The sequence below is a fragment of the Dendropsophus ebraccatus genome, chromosome 4 (genome assembly GCF_027789765.1).
Source record: "Dendropsophus ebraccatus isolate aDenEbr1 chromosome 4, aDenEbr1.pat, whole genome shotgun sequence".
Classification (NCBI taxonomy): domain Eukaryota; kingdom Metazoa; phylum Chordata; class Amphibia; order Anura; family Hylidae; genus Dendropsophus; species Dendropsophus ebraccatus.
In genome coordinates this window covers 35,304,560-35,323,781 of record NC_091457.1, presented here as the reverse complement: position 1 = coordinate 35,323,781, position 19,222 = coordinate 35,304,560, and the positions used below count along the sequence as shown (strand labels likewise).

The 19,222-nt window shown below is 44.1% G+C and overlaps 2 protein-coding genes across 3 annotated transcripts in view; one reads left to right on the top strand and one right to left on the bottom strand.

Annotated features, from left to right (window-relative positions):
• Positions 1 to 19,222, bottom strand: part of LOC138788054 (solute carrier family 22 member 6-B-like) — a 63,458-nt gene that overhangs the window by 29,786 nt on the left and 14,450 nt on the right. The gene's annotated exons all lie outside the window — the stretch shown is intronic.
• The window catches only part of PPP2R5B (protein phosphatase 2 regulatory subunit B'beta), a 93,288-nt gene continuing 81,866 nt past the window's right edge, over positions 7,801 to 19,222 (top strand). The window contains exon 1 of the mRNA XM_069965525.1: positions 7,801 to 7,899. The gene's annotated coding sequence lies outside the window, so the exon portion shown is untranslated. The remainder of the gene's footprint in view (positions 7,900 to 19,222) is intronic.

Here is a 19,222-nt window from a genome sequence, read left to right as displayed (position 1 = left end):
CCCATAATTGACCCCATTTTGGAAACTACACACCTTAAAGAATTAATCTAGGGGTATAATGAGCATTTTAACCCTACAGGGGCTGGAGGAAAGTATTCACAATTAGGCAGTAAAAAAATTGAAAATTTTAATTTTCCAATAATATATAAGTTTAGATTAAAGTTTCTCATTTTCAAAAGGAATATGAGACAAAAAGCACCCCAAAATTTGTAATGCAGGTTCTCTTGAGTACAACGGTACCCCATATGTGGGCGTAAACCACTGTATGGGCACACAGCAGGGCTCAGAAGAAAGGGAGCGCCAATTAGCTTTTCCAATGCAAATTTTGCTGAAGAAGTTTCTGAGCGCCAGGTGCGTTTGCAGTGCACCTGTAGTGTCAGCAGAGAGAAAACCCCCCATAAGTCACCCCATTTTGGAAAGTACACCCCTAAAAGAATTCATCTTGGTGTGTGCTGACCATTTTGACCCCACAGATATTACAGGAAAGTATTCAAAAGAAGACAGTAAAAATGAAAAACTCGAATTCTTCCAATAATATGTTCGTTTAGTTTGAAATTTCTCAATTTCACGAGGAACAAGAGGAAAAAAGTACCCCAAAATTTGTAACGCAGGTTCTCTTGAGTACAATGGTACCCCATATGTGGGCATAAACCACTGCATGGGCACACAGGAGGGCTCAGAAGGGAAGGAGCGCCAATTAGCTTTTTCAATGCAGATTTGCTGCAGAAGTTTCCGAGCGCCAGGTGCGTTTGCAGTGCCCCTGTAGTGCCAGCGGAGTAAAATCTCGCCATAAGTCACTCCATTTTGGAAAGTGCACCCCTCAAAGTATTCATCTTGGTGTGTGGTGACCATTTTGACCCCACAGGTATTAGAGGAAAGTATTCAAAAGTAGACAGTAAAAATGAAAAACTCAAATTTTTCCAATATTATGTTCTTTTAGTTTGAAATTTCTCAATTTTATGAGGAACAAGAGGAAAAAAGTACCCCAAAATTTGTAACGCAGGTTCTCCTAAGTGAAAAGGTACCTCATATGTGGGCATAAACCACTGCATGGGCACACAGGAGGGCTCAGAAGGAAAGGAGCGCCAATTAGCTTTTTCAATGCAGATTTTGCTGAAGAAGTTTCCGAGCGCCAGGTGCGTTTGCAGAGCCCCTGTAGTGTCCGCAGAGTAAAATCTCCCAATAAGTCACCCCATTTTAGAAAGTGCACCCCTCAAAGAATTTATTTTGGGGTGTGGTGAGCATTTTGACCCCACAGGTATTTGAGGAAAGTATTCAAAAGTAGACAGTAAAAATGAAAAACTCGAATTCTTCCAATAATATGTTCCTTTAGTTTGAAATTTCTCAATTTCTCGAGGAACAGGAGAGAAATGTCACCCCAATATATGTAAAGCAGGTTCTCCTGAGTAGAACGGTACCCCATATGTGGGCATAAACCACTGCATGGGCACACAGCCGGGCTCAGAAGGGAAGGAGCGCCAATTAGCATTTTCAGTGCAGATTTTTCTGAAGAAGTTTCTGAGCGCCAGGTGCGTTTGCAGAGCCCCTGTAGTGTCAGCAGAATAGATTCCCCCCAAAAGTCACCCCATTTTGGAAAGTGCACCCCTCAAAGAATTCATCTTGGGGTGTGGTGACCATTTTTACCCCACAGGTATTAGAGGAAAGTATTCAAAATTGGCCAGTAAAAATGAAAAACTCGAATTTTTCCAATAATATGTTGGTTTAGTTTGAAATTTCTCAATTTGACGAGGAACAGGAGAGAAAATGTACCCCAAAATCTGTAACGCAGGTTCTCCTGAGTACAACGGTACCCCATATGTGGGCATAAATCACTGTATGGGCACACAGCAGGGCTCAGAAGGGAAGGAGCGCCAATTTACAGGAGCAAAACCGCAGCTAGTAATGGTTATTAGAATAGCGCAGTTACTAAAATAAAATAAAAAAAATGAGATTACAGGTAATGTGGGGTGGTTACGGGCAACCAGGGGTGGTTATGGGCAACCTGAGGTGGTTACAGGTAATCTGGGGTGGTTACGGACAACATGGGGTGGTCACGGGCAACCTGCTGTGGTTACGGCAACCTGGGGTGGTTACAGGCAACGTGGGGTGGTTACGGCAACGAGGGGTGGTTATGGGCAACGTGTGGTGGTCACGGGCAACCTGCTGTGGTTACGGCAACGTGGGGTGGTTACAGGCAATGTGGGCTGGTTACAGGCAACGTGGGCTGGTTACAGGCAACGTGGGCTGGTTACGGGCAATCTGCTGTGCTTACAGACAATCTGGGATGGTTACGGGAAACGTGGGGTGGTTACGGGCAACCTGCAGTGCTTACAGACAATCTGGGGTGGATACGGGCAACGTGGGGTGGTTACGGGCAACCTGCAGTGCTTACAGACAATCTGAGGTGGTTACGGGCAACGTGGGGTGGTTACGGGCAACCTGCAGTGCTTACAGACAATCTGGGGTGGTTACGGGCAACGTGGGGTGGTTACGGGCAACCTGCAGTGCTTACTGACAATCTGGGGTGGTTACGGGCAACGTGGGGTGGTTACGGGCAATGTGGGGTGGTTACGGATAAACTGAAGTTCTTATAGGCAATCTGGGGTGGATACCTGTAATCTGGCATGGGCACCGCAATCTGGAGGGGGTCATTGGCAATTTGGGGTGGTCAGAGGCGCCGTGGCGTGGTCAGAGGCGACGTGTGGTGGTCAGAGGCGACGTGCGGTGGTCAGAGGCGACGTGCGGTGGTCAGAGGCGACGTGCGGTGGTCAGAGGCGACGTGGCGTGGTCAGAGGCGACGTGGCGTGGTCAGAGGCGACGTGGCGTGGTCAGAGGCAACGCGCGGTGGTTACGTGCAATCTGGGGGGGGGGTACATGTAATCTGGCATGATTACGGGGAACCTGGGGGGGTTATGTGCAACCTGGAAGGGTTACAGACAATCTGGGATTGTTACTGATAAACTGAAGTGCTTATAGGTAATCTGGGGTGGGTACATGTAATTTGGGGTGGTTACGGGCAATCGGGAGGGGGTCACTGGCAATTTGTGGTGGTTACGGCCAACGTGCGGTGGTTGCGGGCAACGTGCGGTGGTTACGGGTAATCTGGGGAGGGGTTAGGGGTAATTTGGGAGTAAACTGCAATTATTACTATAATAAAAAGTGTGTGTTTTATTTTTTTGTATGTTTGTCACTTTTTGTACTTTATACATTCATTTTCACTGTATTACTATGATTACTGTGATATTTTCTATCTCAGTAATCATAGTTCAGTGACAGAGACCAAATTGGTCTCTGTCACTTTAAATTTTCAGAGTTGGCTGGTTGTGAAGCGCATGCGCACTTCATAACCAGCCAGGACGTCGAGGAGGAAGGAGCTCCAGGAGCAGGTGAGTATATGGGGAAGGGGGGGGTGACTGGGGGACGGGGGTGACAGGGGGGGTGGGGGGCGACTTGGGGGGTGGGGGGACATCACTTTTTATCCCCTGTCACCAATCATTCATGGTGACAGGGGATAAAAAGTGCCGGGAGCACATGGTACAAGCGATCAGCGGTATATAGTATATACCGCTGATCGCTTGTACCGGGACCCAACAGGGGGGTCCCCGATGACTGCCCCATGCTCTCCGCTACCTCCGGTGGCGGAGAGCATGGGGCTTTCATTCATTTTAACTTTTCCATCACTGTGAACCGACATTAGTCGGTTCACAGCGATGGTGGCGGCCATCTTGGAAATGATGGCCGCCGGGGGAGGGGGGTTAGTGATCGCCCTACTAGGGGGGGCTGATCTGAGGTCTGGGGGACACTTATTTCATCTCCCCCCGCCGTAGATTCACGGCGGGGGGAGATGAAAGGCGGCGGCAGCACCGGTAATCTCCTTTACCGACGGTCGCCGCTATAACGTTAATAGCGGCGATCGTCCGTAAGGGGGGGGGGCCGGGACGGACCCCACACACTGCCCCAACCCCTCAGCTACCTCCGGTAGCCGGGGGGGATGGGGTGGGGGCCGTCCCGGCCCCGTAGCCTTATTCTCTGCCATCGCCGTAAAAAGCTGATGGCAGCAGAATAAGGACCCTTAGTGACCGCCGTAAAAAGCCGTATCGGCGGTCACTAAGGGGTTAAATCAGTGAACGACTGTTTACAAGGAACGATCTGCGAATTTTTTGCGAACAACCAACTACGATTTGAGAACATGTTCAAAGATCAAAATGAACGATTTCTCGCTGACTAATTCCAGTTATGGTCGTGATGATACAACATGTAGCTGCGCTGCATTCACAACATCCTCTCATAACTTTCCACCGCACAGCGAGTGGGCCTGTGTGCTCTGAAATGCCAGGGCTGATTTCAATCCCAGTCCGGCCCTGCTAACATGTAAGCAGTGTGTGTCGGCACTGGGGGTGCTGGGACCGGAACATGGACCATTGGGGGCTGGGGGGGAGGGGAGGCTGCCTGGCAGTGGGACACGACAATGGTTATTGAGGCAGGCTACATAGGGGGGCCAGATGGCCATATGTTAAGGGCAACAACAGAAAACCAGGTGGCAAGATGTTAATTGGGAGGGGGGGCACAGCAGAGGACCAGATGAGGTGGCAAGATGTTTATGGGGGGGGGGCCCAGGTTGGGTGGACAGCCCGGGGCCCAGGGTACATTTAATCCGATCGCTACAATGGTATTTCGATCTAATGGGCCTCTATCAGCCTTAGGTACATACACCAAAACTGTGGAATCCACTGGACACGTCTTTAAATTTCTTCAAAGAAACTTATTTCACATTTTTTCAGCCGATCTTTTCAAGTATTTTGCAGCATTTTCCCTTCAATCTTTAATGTTCTCTGCCTTTCAGAGCATTTTCAACCCATATCCTTCTTCTCCTATGGTATTGCCACATACATATCGTGCGCACTTGATGTCACACGAATGGGCTCCAGCAGATTCCGTTCCACAAACAACGCAACATGCTTTACTGTCACCGAAAGCCACTTTCCCTTCTGACGTGAGTAACACTACAAACGATTGGCCCAATAGGGTAAGCAATGCTCCAGGAACTCGTTCATTTCATCATTTCCCTTAAAGGGGTCAGGGATTTGACCAGACAAACATCATTTCCTCACCTTTTCCCTACCATCAGTCCCCAAATAATGCCTCATGTATTGTAGGTAAGAGAGATTTGGGGGCAGAGTAGGGAAATTGGATGGGTAGGTAATTTCCTCCCCTATAAAGTAGATTTCCCTAGGTCTTCCCATTAGGTAGAAGCCCCAAGTAGTAGAGTAGTAAAAAATCCCTCTGTAGGGAGGTAATCCCTTTATTAGATTAGATGCAAATGTAGCCAGAGCCAACATGACTGCCTGTTGGCAAAAATTATTTTTACAACCCTATTAATAAGTCACAGGGTAAAACATACTATTGTCTGACCTGAGTCATCTATCGCTTTGCTGCAGATCATACAGAGACTATAACACTCATCAAACACACTCAAAAGCAGTATAAACATTTACATCCAATGACTCATGTAGATTGTAAGCCCTCGCAGGCAGGGCCCTCTATCCCCATGTACCAGTCTGCCATTTTGCCTTATCCATGTAACATGCTTTGATGTTGTAACGTTCCTGTGTGTCACCCCCTGACACTTGAATAGTGCTCTGGGATCAAGGGCCCTTCAAAAATAAATAATAATACTAATAATAATAATAATAATAATAATAATAAAGTATTCCATAAATGTAATCAATCAGTACATTTGGAGGGCACTGAGCAGGGAGGGTGAGTTGCTATGAGCAGTTGATGGGAGTAGTAGTTCAGTGTAGTCCAGGGCGGCGGCGGCGGCGAGCGGTGGTTCGGCAGGCTTACCATGGAGATCGGCCCTGGTACTACTCCCCCATTATCTGCTCATACTATGAGCAAATGATGGGGAGTAGTACAGTGTGTATGTATGGCAGCAGCACCGAGCAGGGAGGGAGGGGGAGGTAGATGGCACTTCTCTCCCTCACTGCTCGGTGCCCTCCAAATGTACTGATTGATTACATTTATGGAATACTTTGGGGAGCAAGGACACTTGCTCCCCAAAGTATTCCATAAACGTATTCAATCAAAAACATACTGTATATTACATTTACATACACTGTATATTACATTACATACACATCCATTGTAATTCCAATGGAGTGTCCAGCAGGGGGGCACTATATATAGAAGTCAATGGTACTCCATTGTAATTACACCCCCGGTTCGTGACGTCACAGAATTTCAGAGAATCTGAAGTCTCCCTGATCTACTAAATTAAGGGAAATAGCCCTATATGTGCATTTCCCATAATTTATGTATATTTAAAATTTGCCTAACTTTCCGTAAGTAATAACATATTAAAAAATAGTTTTGGCCGGAGTTGTCCTTTAATGGAAGAATGGAAGAGGTGGTTAGCACTGTAGCCTTGCAACGCTGGGGTCCTGGGTTCCAATCCTACCAAGGGAAACATCTGTAAAGAGTTTGCATGTTCTCTCCGTGTTTGTGTGGATTTCTTCTGGGTACTCCGGTTTCCTCCCACACCCAAAAACATACAGATAGTTTAGACATTTGCATTTGGTTAGTAGACAGCAGAAATTTCTGGTTCTTGGGCATTCTTCTTTTTTCTATGTGATTTATCTGCTATGTCTGGAGAGAGTTTGGCAAGGTATCTGTCTATGCCATAGAAATGCAGCAAGGTAGGTGGTGAAGAAGGTTGTTGGCAAAAGAGATAGCAGAGTTGATGATTAATTAAAGCAGGAGGATTTCCACATTGTTGAAGACTTGAAGTGTAGTATCAGCGTAGAGTGAAAAAGGCTTATGGTATTTTATTAGCTGGCGATCGTTGAATATACACTAAGAACCCACAGTTGCCAATAGTAACAGTTTTGTCAGGACCTGGTTTTGAAGGGACAGTCAAGTTAATGTCCTGGGCCCCGGCAAAATAATGTCCTGGGTCAGCTCCCTATACTTTTTAACTATAAGCAGTAACGCAGACAGAGCAAGGAAGGCAATGATAGAAAAACAACAAAAGAAAATGCTTGGGGCCAAAGGCAGGGAAGGGGTTAAAGTTCCCTTCAGGGGCTTCATGTGGGCGTCAATGGAAAGTGTACAGTTTGCAGAGCTGGCTCTGGGTCTATTTGGGTGACAAAGTCTCAGTAGACTCCTTCGCAGTACAACTCATGTGGTGGCAGTGAAATGGCAAAAAAAACTAGAAACACAAAATGTAATCACTAGGCACTACAGACGAGCGAGCCAAGCCAAGATCCAGGTTCGTACGAAACTGAACCTCAGCCCGGCTCACTCATCTCTGCTAGGCACTGATGCTAATCTCTACTAGGCAATTTTCCATGTCTGATAATACACAGAAAACTGTATCTGAGCTGCTTAGTCCATCTATGCTCTCAACCCCCCTCTCTTCTGAGACGTCTCATGTACACAGCCCTCTGGCCGGCTGTTTATATGCTGTGTGAAGCGTAGGGTAATCTGAGGTTAAATAACACTAAACAGTTATTGGCCTTAAATAATCATTTAGTGTAATAATACATTGTAAAAGGCCACGATCAGTCGACATGCACAGTTTTCTATGTCTTTAACAGAAAGCAGCATGCTCAGAAATGGGGGAAGTAGAAAGAAAAGGTAATGACATGTATGGAATGAAGTGTTAGTCTCCATGAGGGGGACGATCCAACATATATTTTACCTAACCGAATAATCCCTTTAAGGACTGGGCCACTATGTTTTTGTATTTTTTTTCTCCTCCTCATTTATTCTTTCTTGCTTAGAGGCCATATGGGACCAATTGTAATGACATCCTCCATTTAACTATGAAATGTACTGCAAAACGGCCAAAAATGAATAATGAAGGGTGAAATTGAAAAAACACAATAATTTCTTCAGGTATGTATTAATGTATGATTACAATGCCCTATTTATATAGTTTTGTGTTTGTCATTTTAACATGTTAAAATGTAAATTAAAAATGCTTTGAATGGCTATATTCTGACCACTATAACACATTGATCACATTTTATTCTAGTATGTAGTGTAATTCTGGCATTTGGTATTTGTTTCTATTTACAAGATCAATAACTTTATATTTTAATTGTTTGGACAATTCTGCATGCGACAATATGTTTTTTTTTTTTTGCTCTTACAGAGCACTGCAATACAAATATATTGCATTGATCCATTCAATCGGCTGGGAGGCTGTAAATGTTGACCTGTCATTTTGGAAGTGCCTGTGGTTTTTCCCCCCTTAATTATGCAGATTGGGTTGAGTTCAGAGCTCTGTATGGCCCAGTCAAAGACTTCCACTGAAAACTCACCTTACGTTTTTAGGAGCCTTGTTTTGGGCACCGTATGCTGGAGTATTAGGATTTCCCTTTACTGGCACTAATGAGTCATAGTATTATTCCTCCTGGCACAATGTAGTCAGGATAGTACAAAATAGGTCATTTCTGGATTTAAACACATAAATCTTTTGAAGTAGCAATTTGTCCATGGAGCCCATTTTTAACAACAACTTTAATGGAGCAGTCAGTCAAGTACACAACCACCCACTTCTTCTGGCTCTATTTAGTGATTGGTGGACTCAGGGCAGCCATTTAAGTTGGGAGGGGAAGATACATTTGTTGGTGGAGTATCACTTTAAGTGACAGTAATGCTATAAAGCAGGGTTGGGAAACCTGCGTCCCTCCAAATGTTGCAAAACTACTCTACACCAAACTAAACACACCCATATTCCATAAGTATACAGCATGTAGCATGTATCTGGGGTGTGTGGACTGTGTTAGAATGGGATTTATGTTTACTTTGCAACCTTAGTGGACTGGAGTGGAGATATCCTGTATTAACCCCTCGCAGTTACACTCGACTGGTGTCATGTGCCGGTGAGGTGTGTACGTGCAATACACATTAGCAGTCTTCACTGTGAACTGTAAAATTATTATAATTACACTCACAGTTGTCTGTACCATCGCCACCTTCAAAGAAAAGGTTGTACCTAGCCAGCTGCCATTCATCAGCATTGCTTGACTTTTAATGTGCTGAATTTTATCCCTTGGTTGTATGCCTGAAGGTAGACATTAAATGGTGATAATGCTACCGCATGTGGCAGTCATTGTGTATGCAATATTTACATGTATTAATAAATAATGCCCACATCTTTAGAGACACCGCTGGCAAAGTGACAAAGAAAATCTGTGCAGCTTCTGCTAATGTTCAGGCAAAGTGCAGAGGGCTGCGAGATTCAATTGAAATCCTTGTCATGTGTCTGAAATGTACGTACAGGCTAAAGCCCACATAACACAGCCTTTACAGCTTTCATTCTTAGATGCCCAGGTGCTGAATATAATGTACATTTACTGTGAATATTTTATATTAGTGTATCATACAACCCTCATCCTGCCATAGAACAGCATGGTGTGTGAATCACTGAACATAAGACAAACAGTACTTTTTATTTCTTTTGTTTCATCACCCAATGAAACATAAATTATACATAACCAGGGGGCTATGGGGCAAATCAGCTAAACTAAACTACTGTTTTAGTATGACACTGGCCATTCCCTAACGGGATGAACTTCTCTGACCCCAGCCCTTCTGTGACACAGAATGGCCGGTGTCAGTGAAGGTAATCCCGGCCGGTACTGCAGTACCTTCATTTACAGTATTTAGAATTGGGATGCGGGCACATTCGGATGTGCCTGCATTCCAATTACCCATAGGCGACAATGTAAAAGGGGGCTGGAGCCGTACTTTACATTGTCTGCTCTGTCAGGTTTTTCTTCGGGATCTCAGCCAGAGTGTATACAAAGTAAACCATGTAATTGGCAATATTATTAAATAACAGCCTTGGTTGCAAACCTGCAACTACGGCCATTGTTTAAGGAAATTTAGGTGGTATAGAATCTAAGGGCACCTCTGAAATGGGAAAAAAGATTTTACCTGCTAGTGGTTTTTCAATTGAAAAATGTTGAACTAAGTTTGTGTCTGTAATGTTCATTTATTTTCAGACCCCTTAAAGTGTTATTTAGATATTCAGTTTGCAGCCTGCTCCTAGATTTACATTCTTCTCATGTGGCGTATCCTCTCAGTAACACATGCTGGATGTAAGCTCTGTGTGTTCCGCACTCAAGAGTTTGCTGTGGGTACTCTGCTTTCTCCCTACTCTTATCCTCTTCCTTATTTACAACATTTGTGAGCTGCCCTCCATGGATGCTCTCCCTTCTGTTCATATCTTGAGCTGCTGTGTACAACATCATTCCCCTCCCTGCTGCAATTTTAAAGAGAAATGACGGAGAGAGCAGACAGCTCTATCGTAATAATCGTAATAATGCTGGCACGGTATGTAGGCATTAGAAAGCACATGGCACATGGTGACATCTGGGCTGGCACTGCAGGGGGTACTTGGCCTGGAGACACCAAGGGTAGTGTTACACATTATGCGCTTGCTTCAATACTTTTAAGCTGGTAAACAAGGACCAGAATAGACACCATAGCCTCTGTATTGGACTGCCGTAGAATTGGACAGATGAGTAAAGAATTTTATGACTTTTATGTAAAGGGTGAATAACTCCTTAAAGTGACAGGTCACCCAGACATTGCTTGTGAACTGACCACTTTTGCTGTCCATAAGTTAGTTACTTACTATATACATCTGGGAATGGTTACATTTATACCTTACTTATTTACTATATTATTTTTTATGACAACAAGCGAAGTTTTATGCACAACGGGGAGTAAGTATAATAAGTGATTTATAATATGTAATAAACATGCTTATACAACGCTGCAGCCACACATTATACAAACTGTCTAGAAAAACTGTCATCATGCTTCATGAACAGCTTCTTCCCACTACAGTGGTACCTTGGTTTAAGAGTAACTTGGTTTAAGAGCGTTTTGGTTTAAGAGCTCACTGTTTTTCAAAAGTGATACTTGGTTTAAGAGCATTGCTTTGGTTTAAGAGCTCCCTGTACTGGGTGGGAGGGGGAGTGGGGGAGGGGCATGGTCTGCATAGCGTGATCTATAGCCCTGTACTCCATGGAAGTCTCCCTAACCTTCCAAATCATAGCAGATCCACTTCAGGCTGGGGCTTGCATAAGGGGACAGCACTGTGGAGGTAATCTCTTCATAGCTGTAACCCCTCTCTCCCCGGACAGAGAGTGCTGCATTTATGTGGCCACAGTAATTTATAATATCACATATTGCTTTTTCTGAATGTTTGTTTCATCTGTTTTACATGTTATTCAGGATAATAAATCATTATTTTTGGGGTGTGGAACCAATTGTCTGCATATCAGTGATTTCTTATGGGAAAATTTGCTTTGGTTTAAGAGTGATTTGGATTACAAGCACAGTCCCGGAACAAATTTTGCTCGTAATCCAAGGCGCCACTATATATTGATCCTGACTGATAGGTGTTTCCAAATAGGGATAAGCCAATCAGGGCTAAATTGTGGGGGCGGGGGGGGGGGGGCAGAAGCAACCTCAGACCACCCCGATTACTAGTTTAAGCAGCATGAAAGTAATAACTGGTTCATTTTAAGGCCAAAGTATTTTGTAAGGCTAGGTTCACACTGCATTTTTGCAATCCGTTTTTTATCAGTTTTCTGCAAAAAACGGATGCATCAGTTTTGATCAGTTTTTCCATTGACTTCCATTATAAAAAAAAAAAAACGGATCCATTTTTTTGGACAGACACAAAAGTATTGTTGACACTACTTTTATGTTCATCAAAAATAACTGATCCGTTTTGGTCCGTTTTTTTTTTTAATTATGGAAGTCAATGGAAAAACGGATCAAAACGGATGCATACAAATGCATCCGTTTTTTTTTTTTTGTTGCAAAAAAACGAATGAAAAAAAATGGATTGCAAAAACACATTGTGAACCTAGCCTAAAAGTAGAAAACCTTTATTTTATTTTAGTTGCTTCATAAACATCTGTGCTTTGGGAGACATCTAGGTAGGTCGATTAATATCCATTAACTTATTGTACATAGTGAGTGCCAACTCCACAGCTGACGCCTGCTGTCATTGCTAGCAATGTTCCACAGCCAGATCTGCAGCATGTAGTACCACCTGCTGGTAGAACAACACAATGCATTCTTTTCTTCAAAAATGTCTTTCAAGAAGTGTAATTTTGTACCTATTATATCTTAAAGGGGTTATTTAAGCTTAGAACAACACAACCACTTTCTTCTAGAAATAGCATTTCTCTTGCCCTCAGTCCAAGTGTAGTTTTGCAGCTCAGTTCCATTGCAGTGAATGGAGGTGAACTGTAATACCACTCACAACCTGAGGACAGATATGGTGCTGTTTTACAAGATTGCCCCTTTAATTCATGACTTTGTTCTTGTTCAGTTTACATCCATATAAGTTTAACATGTACCTGTCATTTGCCCCCTGGCCCTGTCCCCCAGTTGCTGTCTAGAGCCACAGTCGCCACCTTTCGCAGCGACCAAGCCCACAGCTCAATAAAAAAAAATGCCTGGGGATCTGAGATTTAAGGACCTTAAGTTGCATCTTTAAGACACACTGCACCTCTCAAACGCATGCACAGCTAATGGGAATGTCACGTTAGAGCAGAGACCTGTGCGCTTCCAGTGCAGGCAGCCTCTGTATATCAGTCTGCCTACACCGGATGCTAGAAGAGGATGAGTTTGCTGGAAGAAGAGCTGCGGGGAGCAGTGAGAGGTAAGTAGATGTTTATTTATTTTTTTTTTTGGGGGGGGGGGGGGGGGGTTGTACAGCAGGTGGGATATTAACTCTATCACAGCCAGTTAGAGGTTGACTTTGCAGACAATGAAAACTGCGGCTCTGGACGTAATTTACATTGTCTGCTATGGTTAATCGGAACACGGGCACACCCGAATGTGCCCGCTTTCCTATTCCAAAGAACGGATGTTCACCTGTCTGATACTGCAGTAGCTGTTGGGGAGAACTTCACAGACATCAGCTGTTCTGTGTTATGGCCGTGTCACAGAAGGGCCGCTGTCTTACAGCATCTGAACGTGGCCTGATGCTGTACATATCACTGTAACTAAATAACTGAACACAGCGGATCCTGTACGTGTGAACGCACCTTTAGGTTATGCTCACACAACGTATATTTTCATAAAATTATTAGGAAAATATACATTACCTCTCCGTCTATGGGATCCCGGACGGAGCGTATACACATAGTAAGTACTCCGGCCAGGATCCCTAGCGGCGCCGCAAACAACTGACATGTCAGTTTTCTGCGGCCGCTATTCAGTGAATAGCGGCTGCAGAAAACCCTGTCAGTGCACACTATGGAGCGAGCAGTTCCGGTCGCTCGCTCCATAGTGTGCTGTGGGGAGTTTTGATGCAGGCGCGCACGGATGCCCCTGCATCAGAACCCTGCGTCCGAAAAAGATCATCCGATCTTTTCAGAGACCGCCCGTTCCGTGACCCGGCTGGGTCACGGAACGGCCGGTCTAATACATAGTCTGCACATAGCCACATCATGCATAGAAAATAGTCTTACCTTTGCTAATATCCCATCTGGTCAAATGTTAGGTTTTTAACTAATAAATGCAGCACTCTTAGAAGTCATCCTAAATGTAGCTGTATGCTAGACAGGATAGATAGATATTGGATTGCTCATACATGTACGATCCCAACATGAGAATACAAGCTGCTGACACCTTGTAATGACTAAAAGTTTATTACCTAAACAGCCTTCATATGTAGTTAGAGATAGTCTGGGTAAGGGGTTATCCAGAATTAAAAAAGACATAGTTGCTCTCTTTCAAAAACAGTGCCACCCCTGCTCTTAGGCTGTTTATGGTATTACAACTTGGCTCCATTCACGTCATTGGAACTGAGCTGTAATACCACAAAACATGAGAAAAAGCATGATGTGGCATGTGGGCTTGAGGGGTGTGAATGCCAGGGCTGATTTTCAGTCCTAGTCTGGCCCAGCTTTACCAGCATTTTATACTCAGTATGATGGAGGTCACCCAGCTCTTCCAGCATATTATTCTTAGTATGATGGAGGTCACCCAGCTTTCCCAGCAACTTATACTTAGTATGATGGAGGTCACCCAGCTTTCCCTGCATCTTATACTGAGTATGATGGAGGTCACCCAGTTCTTCCGGCATCTGGTACTCAGTATGATGGAGGTTGCCCAGCTTTCCCAGCATCTTGTATTGTACTTTGTATGATGTGGTCACTCAGCTTTCCAGCATCTTATACTCAGTATAATGGGGCCACCCAATCCTCCCAGCATCTTATACTCGGTGAGATGGGGGTCACCCAGCTATCCAGAATCTTATACTTGGTATGATAGTGACCCAGCTTTCCCAGCATCTTGTACTCAGTATGATAAAGGTCACCCAGCTTTCTAGCATCTTGTACTCAGTATGATAGAGGCCACCCAGCTTTCCAGCATCTTGTACTTAGTATGATGGTGGTCACCCAGGGAGTACAGTACTGTGCAGTGGGGGTCAGAGGACACCCAGGAAGTACAGTACTACATAAAAGGGGCTTGTACTAAGGAGGCTGCGCAGAAGAGGGCAGGGTAAACTACAGAGGGGCCTATACTCCACAGAGGCTGCACAGAGGAAGGCTAAACTACAGAGAGGCCTATAATCCACAAAGGAAGGGCTATACAACAGAGGGGCCTATACTGCACAGAGGCTGCATAGAGGGGGCTACACTACAGATGAGTTTGTATAGAGATGAGGATGAAGCTGGAACGAGAAGCCTAAAATGTTTCTCTAGCAGATCCTGTGGAGATGAGTCATACTCGGAGAAGTCTTCACGATGGCTGGGCAAGATGGAGAACAATGGAAAAGCGAACAACTTTGTATATCAAAAATATCACCTGCAATTCATTCACAGAAGATGCCTCCTGTGAGTCACTGGATGTAACTGCACTGTAATGACTTAAAAGGTCTGCAGAACCTGTGTACAGCTGGATCTACCGCTATATGGTCACTGCTTAGAGAGAATATTGCTCATTATATAGTGAATATTATTCAGTATAGTGGTATTATCCAGTCACTGTATGCTGAGGGTAGTGGTCATGGTGTTTGTATTATTTGTCCTGTGTATACTGGTATTGTTAGTGAAATTTAGTTTATATAGTGGATATTATTCATTGAATGTATAGAGCACAGGTGTCAAACTGTGGCCCTCCTGCTGTTGCAGGCATGATGGGAATTGTGGTTTTGCAACAGCTGGAGGGCTGTTTGACACACTGGTTATAGTTGTATTAGCCATTATGCGGTGGTAATGGTAGTAGTCATGGTGTTAAGGTATTATTTGTTAACTGTATACTGGTATAATTGGTAATATAGGTCTTGGTATACTTGGTTTCGTCAGTAGCAATATGGCAGTAAGATGAATGGTGGTGATAGTTGCTTCTCGTACACTAGTGTTATTTGGAAGCTATGATGCTATTTAGAATGGAATGAGAAAATTCTAAGGTTATTATCTTTTATATACACAAAAATTTGCTGTAGCCTGTAGGTAGTATACAGTATGTGCCGCATGCTAGGCCATCAGCTATTGCACAGTCCTGGTGCTGCCCAATAGATATTAGACAGAAGAGATTGATAGATCTAATAGAAAATATCATGTTTCCTCAAAAATAAGACACCCTCCGAAAATAAGACACTCCATCCACTGTACCCTCTAACCTAAAGTAAGGCATCCACCCAAAAGTAAGGAACCCCCCATTCCCCGCCGCCCTGCCACCCAGGACTCACCTAATGCCCTCGTGGACCTCCGAAACCAGGACCGCAGACAGCCTGGTCCATGGTCCCCATGTCCTCCGCATATCCTGACGCGGAACGTCATGCCGCCGCCACCACCACACGCCTGACCTGACGCATGCCTGAACCAATGCCGCCGCATTCCTGACCGGACACCGCCGCACACCCAACCCGACGGCGCCGCACGCCTGACCTGCCGCTGACGGTGAGTATTCTGGGGAGGTCCAGGTAGAATGTCTTATTTCTCTCCCCCGGCCCAGAAATAAGACATCCCCCGAAAATAAGATATAGTGCCTGTTTTTTTGGGACAAAAAATATGAGGCACAGTCTTATTTTTGGGGAAACACAATAGATATCTAGCAGCTCATCAAATATATTGGATTACACCTACATGTACCATTCCAAGATGAGAGCACAACCAGCTAACACCTTGTAAGCAGTTGTTTGGAAAATTGCCATTGCAGTTTTCAAACCAAAAACGGTGGATTAAAAGTAATGGGTAAAAAAAAGGAAGCAGTTATACAGTATGTCTCCTACCTGCAGGATCCACTGCTGGCTTTGGCTCAAAAATTGCAGAGACTTGTCGGTAATTCCTGGCATCCCAAAGAGGGAGCCTGGGCTGTATCTTAAAGTGGTACTCAAGTGAAAATTTTTTCTTTCCAATCAACTGCTGTTAGAAAGTGTCAGAGATTTGTAATTTACTTCTAGCAGTCTCCAGTCTTTCAAGACTTATCATCTGCTGCATGTCCTGCAGAAAGTGGTGTATTCTCTCCATTCTGACACAGTGCCCTCTTGCTGCCACATCTGTCCATGACAGGAACTGTCAAGATCAGTTGCAAATCCCCATAAAAAAAACCCTTCTGCTGAAACACAGAGGGAACATCTCTCATATATGGTGGTTCTGCCCACTCATTCGGCCCTTTTGGGACCAGATCTTAACACTAATTGCACAACTACCAGGCCCCACCTTGGACATCACCCCTGAACTAGTCCTGCTGTGGACACCTTCCGCCTATTTCTCCCCTAAAAGAGAGAACCTAGTTACGCAGCTACTGGCTGCAGCCAAAATGATGATACCCTTATACTGGAGGTAGACTCCCCCCCCCCCCAGTTGCCAGGTGGATAGAGAAAGTTGAGGACGTTAGGCGCTTGGAGGAGGTCTGTAGTTGGCAAACCCTTTCCCATGATAAGCACTCCGCCTTATGGTCCCCTTGGACATCTCTACTGCAACAGCACTATAGTCCATCCTCATCTCAGTAGTTTGCTCACACGTTCAACCCCATTCCTCCCTCCCCCCTTGCCCAAGTTGCCCACTGTACTCCAGTTTCCCCCTCCCCCCCCCCTTGTTCCTTCTGTACACCTTCCACCCCCCCCCCACCCCCCAACTGCCCTTAGGCTCACCACTGTACCGACACCCACTGTGTTACCCCAATTCATGTATATCTTGTTTACCTGTATGCTTATGTGGCGGGTCGGGGAGGCCCTCTGTTTTCCTCCCCTTATGTTGTACCCTATGTTTATATGAAAAAACATGTCTTCAATAAAAAAGAGATTTCATAAGAAAAACCCTCCTGCTCTTCAGACTGGAAAGAATACACCACTTCCTGCAGTACATACAGCAGCTGATAAGTACTGGAAGAGTTGATATTTTTTAATAGAAGTAAATCACAAATCTCCTGCACTTTCTAGCAGCAGTTGATTTGAAAGACAACATTATTTGATGGATTACCCCTTTAAACACATAATAAATTATCCAGTTTTTTGTTGACAAAATTCTGCACATTTTCACTAGTTTATCTACCCCAGAGTGTTGGTTGGTATATGTGTTTGTAAGCATGCAACCATGAGGTGTCTTGAGAGAATTCTGTAAAGAATGGCAGCCTCGTTGCCCCAAGAATTCATAAAAGCTACACTAGTGACTGGTACAACCCCACAAGTAACAAGTAAGAGGTGTATCCTGACCGCATCTCATGTGGAGCAATGCATGGTCCCTCAGGCCCTGTAAGAGAGCACTCCAATTTGTTGACATTAGTACATTATTACATTTCCAGGCTGTTAAAGGGTAATATCCCATCAATTGTAAGTTGCAACCATCAAACCTATTATGCCATTCTTGTGACTGATTGTGACAACATACAAAGAGACACTTGTTCATACAAAGGCTTCTGCATCATTCTGCAGTCATGCCCCATCCCTTACAGAATATCCCATTCTTTATGTCATAATATTTAAAAAGAATAAAAAAAACCTCATATGCATTATATATAGTGACAACAGGTCACGTTAAATAGAGATTACTGCACGTGACTAGTATAGCACCAGAATTTGTCTCCTTTATTACGATAACAGGATAACAGTATATTTTGTGTCTTTTTATTGAAAGCTTTCCTGTTGGCAATAGCATCACTTGGATTATCTTCAAAGCTAAGCGAGTCATAGACAGCCCTTGAGTGCCAGCCCTGATCTGCAAGAACTAGGGTGGCCTGGGGGGTAACTCTTTCACTTTCCTATTTTCCAGCCTTAGCCTGAATTTACCATCTGTTAACATGCTGAGCAAGTGATTAGCCATTATAAATTATGGGATTTTTGCATGTATGTATATGTCAAGTTTAGCAAAACTATGAAATTGTATATTTGTAGTTTTATTAAGACCCAAGCTATACTGTGGCCTATTTGGCTTGTATATTCACTGAACATATGATAGGGCAGCTGAATACCAATAGAGTCTATTTACATGTGGCAAATTTGTGACTAGAAATTTCTACAGCTTTCTATTCATCTAAATGAGACTAGAAGAAAAATAAAATCACTGATTTTCAATTTCAGAAATTTCTGCACCAGATTGACCATGTCTGACAGTGCTGTGTTGATTTATACATTATCGAGTGGAAAGCTGTGCCACTGGTATGTTTCCAGAATATAATGTGTTGGCACACAATCTACAACTATAATTTTACAGCTGTAAAACTAAGGGCAAGTCCTTTATTGGCTTATTTAAAGCGTAACTGTCATTTCAGGGTCATTTTTCTGAAAACATTAAATATCAACAGAACAAGCGATTTTAAGAAACTCTGTAATAGGTTTTATGTACTAAAAGAGTTTCCTTCTGTACTGAAAAAGCAATCTCCCAGCCTCCCACCTCCCTTCAGAAGAAGCAGAATTTCTGTGTCTATTATTTGGCTATGGAGAGGGGAGGGGCTGTTAGGAGTGACTGAGCACAGAGGATTTCTGCACAGCACAACACCCTGCAATCTTCTCTCAGTAAGTTCATAGATAAGCACTGACCTTTCTGACACCTGAATTTAGCGTTTTAGGTGCCCAGAGAGTCTACAAACAGCTGACCTTCATGTCACCTCTTCCTGCTCCCTCATCTCCCTCAGCCCCTCCCCCCTTCATAGGCTTACAATGGAGAGAGCAGAGCCCGTCTTCACTGGCTTCTCTGTAATGAAGACGTGTTTGCCTGATAATGCACAG